Source organism: Camarhynchus parvulus, chromosome 1, assembly GCF_901933205.1.
Source record: "Camarhynchus parvulus chromosome 1, STF_HiC, whole genome shotgun sequence".
Taxonomy (NCBI): Eukaryota; Metazoa; Chordata; class Aves; order Passeriformes; family Thraupidae; genus Camarhynchus; species Camarhynchus parvulus.
Window position 1 is genome coordinate 29928276 of NC_044571.1, and position 11664 is coordinate 29939939.

The 11664-nt window shown below is 41.8% G+C and overlaps 1 long non-coding RNA gene across 1 annotated transcript; it reads right to left on the bottom strand.

Moving 5' to 3' along the window:
• Nucleotides 1-12: 12 nt before the first annotated feature.
• Nucleotides 13-1429, bottom strand: LOC115906798. Its single transcript, XR_004060957.1, has 3 exons — nt 1349-1429; nt 732-953; nt 13-136 (listed from the first exon to the last, which is right to left on the bottom strand). It is a non-coding gene; the product is annotated as an uncharacterized LOC115906798 (long non-coding RNA).
• Between the last annotated feature and the right edge of the window lie 10235 nt (nt 1430-11664).

Consider the following 11664-nt stretch of genomic DNA (forward strand, 5'->3'; position numbering starts at 1 on the left):
TGTCCACATCTTGAGCACTCAATCGACCTGTGGAGCTTTTCATTCACAACAGACTTCAGCTCTGGTTATCTTTTTCCAGATTTCCCAAAGGGGAAAAAATTTCAGGTATGCAAAGCCAGCTCCATAAAGTTTCACTCTGAAAGGAAATATTTTTATCAATTGCAGTTTAAAAAAAAAAATCATTACAACCACCCCCCCCCAAAAAAAACCCATCAATTGTCTTCAATAATATGTGCACCTGAATTACAATCACAGCATCGATGATGGCATGTAGGCATAATTTTCATTAAAATTTCTCATTAAATTGGCATAATCACCTTTGAATCTGCTTTTTAGTCCTTTCAAAATTGATCTACTCAATTGAAAAAAGAAGTCTCCTCAAAACTTCAAAGGATCACAGGTTTCACTGACTTTGGCAAACTTGTAGCAGGCTTATTTTAATCTCTTATTCAAAAGCACAAGCTGATTCAAACATGCAACAGTCCTCAGAACTGACAGAACCAAACGAAAGTCAGAGTATCACACTATTTCTGGTATATAAACCTAGGAACATTTTAAATCATAAAAAATTAATATGAATATATATATATATATATATTCATAGTACCTTAAATGCTCCTATTAACTGCAAGGTACACCATGTCTCTTCTAGAGAGATTAATCAAGTGTCTCACTTTTGATCACGAAAAAAATGATGACAGCAAATACATGCATTCCTTCACTGGACATACCCAGTCAGTGTGGAAGAGTTGTGTTAGCCCCGTCAGGATGTATCGCCGCGACTACGGCGATAGCCGTGTTTCTGGGAAACGCTGGCATCCCTCAGCGGGTACGGCAGGAAATCATTTTCCAATACTCTTCATTTAAATTGCGACGTGTTTCTGGAAGCATTCCCTTGGAAGGGGCTGTGGCCGCTGGGCGGTGCAGGGAGGCCGGCCCGGGCCGAGGGGCAGCTGCGGAGAACAGGCGCTCTCTCGCTTTGGGTCAGGAACCGAGCCGCGGTCAGGGCTGACCCTTTACAAGAGGTCTCACCCCGACTCCTAAAGTATCCCCAGCCCGAGCTTCCCCAGCAGACAATACCTCGCCCCGAGTCACCTCCCAGCCCCAAAAGCGAGGCATGGGAGCAAAGTGCGACCCCGGGCGCAGCAGTTCTATGGATGTGCTGCTCGGATCACCCCGGCCCGGCTGAGGCCGCCCGCCCCGTTACGGGAGCCACGGAGCGCAGCCCTCCCGGCCGCACCTGCCTGGCCCGGCCCGCCCCGGCCGCTCTCGGGGCCGGGAGAGACCCTGAGCCCCGTTACACCTGAGGGCTCGCTGGGGCCGGGCCAGGGCCCGGGGAGTCCCCTACCTGCTCCGCGGGAGCGGGGCGGCCCCGCTGCCGCCTCCCAGATAGCCCCGGCAGCCGAGGGAGCGTGGCGGCGCTGCCCCGGCACGGGCGGCTCCTCCCAGCGACGCCTCACCTTCCCCGCCCGCAAACCTGGCTGTCCCCAGCGCGGTGCGGCGGCCCCGGGGCAGGGCAGGGCAGGGCCACCCCCCGTCCCCTCCCTGCCCCTCCCGGCGCAGGTAAGCAGGGCTGGTTAAACGCAAGGTCCGAAAAACAAAGCGTTTGAGCAGCCACCCCAGCCCCTCGCTCAGCCTCCGCCTCAGGAAATCCTCCAAGATTGCAAGATCTGAGGTGACTGACATTTGTTTGTTTGTTTGTTTGTTTGTTTGTTTTCAAAGTACGAGCAGGTGCAAACCTCCCCAGTTGAAGAGACCGTGTCACTGGAAGAGGAAGAGCCCTTCAGGACTCCTTGGAGGTTGTTGGCAGGAGCATCTTGGGGACATCGGCTGATTTATTTGCTTATTCAGTAGGCTGTTTTGGCTGCTTGGTCTGACCTGCCCAGACTGACACTGAGATATTTGGAAGCTTGAACATACAGGTTAGTCTCATATAGTCCCTAAGTTTTTATCTACAAACTTAACAGCTACTAAGTAGTCCTGGTATTTTACATAGATCACTTAACTTGTGGCTGTTCTGGGAACAGTATGTTCTCTAGGTTCTGGTGATTCTTAGTTCTCTGTTTCACAACACAGCTAGAGCCAGAGTTTTTCAAAGCAGAAGTTCCTCAAACTATTTTGTTAATGTGGGCAATTTTAACACTGCACTGCCACTTACTTGTTGACTAACTACTAAACTAGATATTAAGGTAGGGGAAAGCTCTTTCTTATGTTCTTCACAAAGCAGGCAACAATCATGGACTACAGAGCTATCAAGGTAGATGTTCTCATTGTTGTTAAAAATACATAATAACATTTGCGAAGCAAATTGCAAGTATTCTACAAAAACTGTGGAGAATAATCCAGACATGTCCTGTCCCTTCCACCCCTTTTCATCCTGCTTTGGTACTTCTTTCATGTTCTGGTACTATTTTATTATTTATTATATTTATCAAATGGAAACATTCAAACATCCTGCCCACTAGCTGCAGATAAGTGAAGATGAAAGCTTATGCCCTGCTGTAGCCACATAAACTGTCTTTTATCAATGTATGTAGTGCTAGCTGGAGGCACATGGCAAGACTTCCGAAGCTGTTGGGAGGTACGCAGAAAATTAATTCATTCCTGACTTGGCAAACACAGAAGGATTTATATAGTCAGCTTGTTTCTCTTTGGTCACTACTTCTATCCATATTTAATATTGGAAATAATTCTCATTAATTCTCAAACAATGCAAGATTATGCAAGATTTTTAGTTTTTGTATTATTTTGCATGACCAAAAAACATCTGTGACCTATCAACAGTACCTGACAGCAGTTAGTCTGAAATTATGTCTTTTCAAGCATGCCTTGTGTGGTCACCAGGTCCTCCACACCAACTGACTTGAACTGCAAACATCAGGGCAAAACTTGCCCTGATTTTTTTTAGGACAAGTGCCAATGACAAGCAAATGTAGTTGTTAGGTTTTTTTAAGGCAATTACAGAATCCAGTAATCTCATGTTTTACCTGCACCTGGTAAATCATCCCTTCTATATGAGAAGAGTCATACTATGTCTCTAAGACAACTACACGTATATTTAGGGCAAAACTGTGGTTATAGCAACCATCATATTTTTTTTGGTTTGGCTGACATATGAATTCATCATATATCTTTCTGATCTGAAACTGAGCAGGGCAAACAAAAACTTAACAGAGTTTTAAAGTACTTTATGTAATTTTTTATACCATTTATACTTTAAGCTTTGTTGCACAAGGTAACTTTGATGAAGACATAAGGATTACCATTGTATGTACAAATCTTTTAAAGCTACAGGAATAAAAATATCAAGAAATGTAATTGCAGGTAATTATTTACATAAGTTAAAGGTATCTATTTACATAAATGTACACTTAGAGCTGCATAAAACATATGTAATACATGATTTCAGAACAGAAAAGTCTTCTATTGAGGAAGAAATATTCAAGAACAGTATAATCTGCAGGGTATGCAAATATTTTGATTTAGAGACATTAAGCTAGGACAGGAAAATTGGAAATTCAAAATATAAAAGTAATGTTGCAATGTTTGGTTGCATCACATTATTCTGTTGTTTTGTTTCAATATCCTTATTGCCTTCATTGTGGTAACCAGTTGTCATGGTGAGCAAAGAAAGTTGAACTTCATTGCAAAGCCAGAATTGCAGGGCTGACTGGAAAGCCACCTAGCAAAAGATGGCAGCAGATGCTTGAAAAGGGAGAAGCCAAGGTGTGGCAGTAGTTACTGCCATGGAGGGAACTTGCCAGGGGATTAGCCATGGCCTTCATATCAATGTTTTCATTAGTCCTGGCAGTACAAAAAAAAAATAGAAATTTTCCTATGTAATTTACTAATGGCACAGTAGTTAGAAAAGAAGTATGTGACCCTGCAGCTTGGCTCATACTGATTTTTACCTATTTACTCCTCCTGGACTCAAAAATTACATCACTATTTTATTTTCTTTAATTTTAAACACAAAAATAACCATTTGTCATCCAGAAGCACAGATTAAGGAGAATTGTGCTCAAGATTCCTATGATTCACCAGTACATTACATCTTTTAAATAAATTTTTTTAAAAATATACGAAATGCTGCCTTAAATCAGGTGAACTGTTTCCAGTAGAGTTAGAGAAGTAAAAGCATCTGCAATGCACTGATGCAAGTCATTATTATAGAGTCCAGTGCTGAGAAAAGTGCTCAGAACCCATGGGATATTGGTTAAAATTGGGGTTATTGGAGATAATCTGAGAAGGTAAAAGGAGATGATAGCACAGATAATCTCATGTCTCTTCCAATGCTGGGAACCCAGAGGTGTGCAGCCTCAGCCAGACCTCTCATCAGCACATGCCACATCATGCAAATCCCATCACATTTGCCAGCACTGAAGGCTTCAGAGTTTTACAAGGTGTCCTCAGAAGTAGAAAACTCTATTCATCATCTTCACTGGCATGAAAAAAGGACAGTGTATGAAAACAGGCTCTTTCACTTCAAGTTAAGCTGAGACAAAAGGTGGAGCTGTCACCAGGTGCCAAGTGCGAGCTGCCTAAAGCTCCCCCACACAGGTGAGCTGGCTCCACCTGTACCTGCAGCACAGGGTACATCCAACACGGCCCAGGGCCTGCACCCACTTGCATCAGCTCTCATGGATCAGTAACTTCTGCATGTCCACACATCCCTGACCACACTCTTTGGGCACTGGCCCACTTTCAGATGAAATGCTGTGCTCTGTCCTGTTAATATGTTCACAAATCCCAAGAGACTTCACTGAATTGTGGTTATAATAGGGGAAATAAGAAGCTTACATCTCAGGAAAGTTTTAAGTTAATTTGGCTTATCTAGGTTAAATTGAAGACAGATTACAACTTCTGCCTATAAACAATACATCCAGTATATACCAATGAACAACTCCTTTGTTAGGACGAAGCGTGGTAACTTACAGAGAGAACAACAAAACTGGATACCTGAGATAGGAATGAGCTAGCCAAAGGGCAGGGGCAGCCCCTTCCTATCTTGTGTTTCCTAAGCTCATGTCTTCCAGGTGCTATATATACACATTGCACAGGTATCTACTGCCAATTTTTTGGTCACAGACAAGGAAAAAAAATGCATTTATAATCAAATACATGTGACACTCGCTGTCATAAAATTGTACCTAGGAGGTTTGAGATTAAGTCCTCTAAAAACTAGAAGGCAGCATTTGGCCTTACAGTTTAAATGATAAAAAGATTACATGGAAATTACCAAACAAGATTCTCCATGAGGTTGCCACCTGCAAGTCTTCACAATTACTTAGCTAAAATGTTCTCAGCAGACCCAGGATTGCACTTTAACTGCACTTTATCTGTGCAATTATGCAACCACAACCCCTTTCTGCAGGCAGAGGACAGGGTTTAATGCCATCTTGTAACATTTAAAAATGCTGTTGCAAGGAGTCCTACAACCAACTAACAAGAACTTTGAGCTAAATGAGAAACAGGAAAGAAGTACATAATGAAAGTATTGCATCAATCACCACAACTTTCAAGAAAATGCAAAACAAAATGTAGGTCTCTAACTTCCTAAAAGGGTTTTTTTGGGCAATTCAGAGACAGTCTGTCATGGTTTGACACTGGCACAATGCCAGTGCCCCATGAAAATATACTTCCCTGGTGTTTGCTGTGAGATGTGACCAGGAAATAAGCAAAGCAGGCCTCTACCTTAGAAAAAAAAAGTTTACTAACTAAACTACAAAAGGAAAACAAACCACACACACACACACACACACACACACCTGGAAAATGAAAACTCCACAAAAAGCATTTCCTCCTCCCCCCCACCACATTTCCAATACATCTTCCAAATTTCAACTCTCCATCCATCACCCTGTAAATACTCAATTTCAGTCCATCAAGAGGAGAGGAGTCCTTCTTGGGGCCATGGTGACCTCTTCCTTGCATGCCCAGCGCTCTCACCACTGGACAAGGAACAGAGCTGCTTCAAGGGTTATCCTTTTAAGGGTGCTTTGACCAGTTCCAAAAAAAGCAGAGTTTTCTCTCATCTCGGGACCTCTTGTCCCCCCCATACTTGTCTACCCCCTGGGGCCGGGGGGTCTCCAAAACTGAACCCTCTCAGTTCTGAGCCATCGCCTCCCCCCTGCATGCAGCCTCTGTGTCGCGAGGAAGCATGGTTCTGTCCATGGCTGTACCAAAGAGTCCAGCAACCAGCTACTCCATCATCTCTTTCCGGCCTCTTCTTCACTCTCCCAGCCTCACTCACTGCTCCGACTGTCATTCATTTGCTCATTTCTTCTTTATCATCCACTCCATCTCCCCTCCGGGAAAGGTCCAAATGCTCTGTGAGGTCTTCATTGTCCAGAAAGGGGTTAACAAACTTCTGCACGCGGCCAGGCTCCTTCCCTGCTGCACTCCCCCCTTCCCCCTCCTTCTTCACAGGCTGATATCATTTCAAGGCCACAGGCCTGTACCAGCTTTCTCTCTCTCGTCTTCTGGCTGGGAGGAGGGGGGTGCTGCCCAAATCTTCTCGGGGCCTCTCTCCCTCTGTCTTTCCTGGGGGGCTGCCCAACGCCTCCTGGTGCCCCCACCACCCTTCCATCCCGAGGGGTCAGGCCTACCTCTGCCGGGCTGCAGGTGTTCCCCTCCCCCGCCCAGCTCGAAGCCGGGCAGGGGAGGCCTTGCCTCTTTGCTGGCCGGAAATCAAAGAGGGAGCCCAAGGGAGTGCTCTGCTTCTAACCCCTGTGTTCTCAGAGGCGCATCCACCCTCAGTGGCCAAGCCTGGTGTCAATTTAAAATCTGAACACCTATTGGCCTCTGGCCACTCCATTCCCAGAAAACCTGCTTCCTGTAAACCCATGACACAGTCAAATCTCCCAATTGTAGTGGGTTCTTTTATTATTTAAAACTAGTCAGAAATTACTCCAGCATCTTTGTAAGAACTTCAGTGTAGGTCATTAAAACAAGTTTCTACCAGATGCCAGCATGTACTAAATTTCCTCTAACAGAAATCTTTTCGCATGTTCCCCATCAGACATGTCTCCTCTCTGGCATTTCCCCCTTAAGCTCCACTGTAGTTACCAAGAAAAAGAAGCTCAGTTTCCTCCTGAAGATGCAAATACAAAATGTTATCTGAGAAAAAAGTACTAGCCTAAAAATATGTACCAAAACAAGTGGGACAGCACTAGCCTAGAAATTTCACTAGCAGATAATAGAGTGACATTCTGTTTTGCTAATGAACAGCAAAAAAACAAAACAAACAAAAAACAAAAAACAAAAAAACATAACAAAACAAACAAAAAATACAAACAAAAAACAAACAAAACAAAAAAAATAGGTCTGCAGATTAATTCTTCTCATTTGTGTCTGGTATAACTATTTTTAAAATGTCATTCCACTTGTTATTTGTTTGGGCTGTTATGTTTGAATATAGCATTGAACAAAAAATCCCTAGAAGATCTAACAAAATATTATGTACAAGGGAAGAAAAGGAGGAACCATTGTTCTAACTAGAAATACCTGAACAATATTATTTTATATTAAGGTACAGCTTTCTTGTTAAATACCTTACCTATGTAGTAGACACACATTAAAATGAATAATTTAATAAAAAAAGAAAAAAGAAAAGTAGTCTTTTGACTGCTAAGTACTTCATCTGCTGATTAGTTTATGATCTCAATCCAAGAACCAAGCTTCCATTATTTTCTTTTTAAGCCAGAAACAAGCAAGCTCCAACACTATCACCTTTCACTGTTTGAGTAATTATCTATTCTTAGGACAAACATGGTACTAATATGGCATCAAGACTTCTGTAACTCCCTGGTGCCTTTTTCAGTTGCATGAAAAAAATCCAACTGAAAATATTTCTGTAATATTAGGGAAGATTTTAACAAACAGATGTTTTCTGTCATTATTTGCTCAGTTTGTAGTCATAGCAGTAGTTGGTTGGAAAAAGTCCATAACACTGAAACTGTAACAATATTTTTATTTACACTGGTAGTCTAGGCAGAACAGATTGCTCAGGAAAGGAACAACATTGAGGGCTCCTGGGTGAATCAAGCAAGAGCTGAAAAGAGGGACTGAAAAACAAAGTAGCAGCCTCTGACAGATTGGGTCTTTATGAAATGGGAAATGAAGGCTGTCAACCTTACTTCTGTGTTAATCAAGGGTTTGCACTGGAAATTCTCGTAATATTTCAGCTTCTCAAAGCACTGACCATTTGCATGCTGGGGCTCTGCTACAGAGCATGCTCATGACTCCCTTCTGGCTGCAGACTGGGTTTTCTTCCATGAAAAGCCGAAGAGGTGGTTTGAATCCACATGACATCCCAGCTGTGCTGGGCAGCTAGGCTGAAGAGCACTGAAGAACTAAAACACTCTGTAATACTGGAGTCACAGACAGCTCTCAAAAGTTTGATTTATGGTTCTGCTCAACCCCAGAAGACTTGGCTGCCTGAACCTGCTTTCCTTCCACCCCTGAGGCAATGAAGGTGTGATGCAGTACTAGGAGGGCACCTAAACTGCCCACATTCACAGCCTTATGAACCACCACATACTGCAACCTGCTTGCTACCCATCACACTTGCCCTGCAAGAACCGATAAGTGTTGAGTAAGTTCTGGGATGGTGATTTTCACTCACATTGTCACTTTCCACTCATAAACATCATTTGACTAGAAAAGAGTAACTGGTGGCAAGAGCACTGTTGGATAATGCAAAGCTCAGTACATCAGAGGAGCCACAATGTAATCATGAAAACCAAATGGAGGTCGTGTGATTTGTCATGGGTAATGAACGTGGAGAGAGGTGGAAGCCATAGGATCTCATCCTTCTACCTGATATCCTGGAATATTTTGTACAAACCAAGTGCACCTCCTATAGAAAAATATTCTGTACAATGCAACAACAAAGAATGCAAGGTTTGACTGCAGCCCCACTTGGAGCACTTTGCAAAATAGTGGTTAGTAAGATATGAAATTGGGGTACATTTTATACCTAAGTGGGGGATGAGAACGTGACATGAAATTGAAGGGACGGGTTGATGGGTTTGTCCTCCTTGCCCTCCCCAGAAGGGATACCTTTTGGTAAGTCTTGTGTCCTCAGCTATGCCAAGTGTTGATCCATGATATTTAGCTTGTGATTGCAATCATATTGTTAGTGCTACATACAGCTATTCTGCAGTTAATGCCTTTATCACTGGCAATCCAAAAGAACCAAAGATGTTGCAGCCAATAAATCCTGTTATTCATTAATCCAGCTGTCTCTTATGAATGCAACCAGACCTATAGTTCATAGACTATTTGTGAACTCAGCATCAGGTCCATAGTTAAACTTCTGCAAGAAGCACCAGCTAAAGAGCAGTTGAGTAATGTCTGGGTTCCTGGGCTCTGAATTTGAAAGTGAATGTGCTTCTAAACACAAACCTATTTTAAAAGTGTTAGTTATTCTATTACAACTTGATATTTTAGAAAGGATTACTATAATTGAAGAAAACTTGGGTGTTTCAATTCAATATTCCTCGTGAATACATAGAATCATCACATCAAACTTTTGGATTTAGATAAAGAAATTACAGAAAAATCCATGGAATTGTATCACGTTTTTACACAAGACTGAAGACTGACTAGTAACTTTTATGCAAATAACGCTTTCCCAAGCAACCATATGTGATTTGCATTAAGCAATTCCTTCCACTCCTTTTTCAGTCATATCAGTGTGAGAAACTGGAAACTTGAAAGAGTTAATGTTGCAAACATTTGGCAGAAGGTAAAAGGAATGTTACCATGCTATTGGAATTAAATACCGCAAAAACCATGCCATCTAGATAAGGTGCAGTTAAAAAAAGAGGGTCTTGTGGAGGTAGTAGAGTGCTTTTCTGGGGTCAACTTGCTTATCTTGGGGAACTATTTCTAAAACCAAGGCTGAGACAGCAGTGCACTTGCATCTGTCAGGGGAAGGCATTTGAAATCACGAGACCCCCCAGTCTCCTTCCGAAAAGTTAAAGAATAACAAAATGCACACGGGCAAGGACTGGTTTATAAGTAGCAAAACAGAGAGGGACAGGGTGTGAACCCTGCACTCATCATCCACGGGAACGGGACCAGAGACAGTGCTGGAACTCTGGCCTGTGACCCAGATATTTTCTTCTCTATTATCCTATCTTTCCTTCTTCCTTTCTTCCTCTTCCTAAAAGTTTGATTTGTTGTTCCCACATGTTGTCCAGAAAAGCTTAATCCACAAGCTGTTCAGAAACCACTGGCTGCTACATGTTGTTCAAAAATGTTGAAGTTGCCGCTACAGACCATCAGCCTACCATAAAGTTTAAATCGTTGTTGCCTGTACATGAGCCTGAAGGCTAACTGATTGCCTTTCCTTCACCACAATTCAGCACAAGGGTATCCCAAGCATCAGCTACCTCAGAGTAGGTGGTCCAGGACTGCCCTTTAAGGACCCACAATTATTCAGAACAAGATCCCCTCAGAAACTATGAAACACTTTGTCTTTAGGCTGACTAAATTTCTAAATGCAACAGCAATTAATTATTAAAACATAGACAATAGAAATAATAATTCAAAATCTGTAACACTCCTTCAGGAAAGTAATTTTGCTGGTAACAATAGCAATCCTTTTCACATTAAAACATCTCTGAAAACTGGGGGTTTTTCCACCTTAAGTATCATTGCTAACTGCTGGTTTTGCCCACGAGTTGCTGAGAAGCCTCCTACAACCCCGGCAGAGCTGGAGCAGTCCATCAAGCCAAGGCGTGTGGGAAAGTTTCTGGGGCTCAGTGATGCTTTTCAGATGCACTGAGCCGCCTTTACTTCTAGAGCCATTCTAGCCAAGAGAACTATCACTTTTTGTGTCTTTATATGGACAAAAAATTAGGGTGTCCTTTTTAAATGCAATTTAGAAATTGAAGAAGGGCAGCGAAAATAACCTAGAATATTGAATATTTAAACCAAGAAATATAAAAGCTTGATATAAAAAGTTGCTCTTACTTAAACAACACCTTTGCTTTTTTACAGTAGGATGCATTTACTATTTAAGTAGAAGCTGAAAAGAAAATGGATATATGTGCTGCCACAATAAAGTTTCAGTTTAATCACAATGCATTTAGATGATTAAAAATATTTCAATTATGCTATAAAAAAGTTCATATGACTATTTATTTCCCCTTTTGTCTAAACATAATAAAATAAATCCCATAATTAAAAATTAGGTAGAGTCAGTCAGATTAATGTCTTACACCCTGTATCAGTGAATGGGCAGTGCATTCTTTCTCATCTCTGAAGCACTACTGATAAGGACACACAATATTCAAGCTTGTCAGCCATAATAATAAATAATATAAGAATAAAAGCCATCAGCATTTCTAAGTGCTAATGCATTTAAACATATTTCGTTACAGTTTGTCACATAATGAAGAGAAAACCATTGAGTAAGCATTTTAGTGTGTCACATTTACATTATTTCATCCTTATTTCCTAAATACTATTTCATCATTAACTTCTAGTGAAATCAGTGCACAAGGTTAGGGAAGTGCATTGCATTTAAAATCAAATTCGCTGCTGTCTGATGTACTAATACAAAACAAGCAATCTTCTAAAAAGGAGTAATTACCATTGCCTCCATCCTCCCACTCCTCACATTTTCATTTTTCTGGTTCCACTACTTTTTTT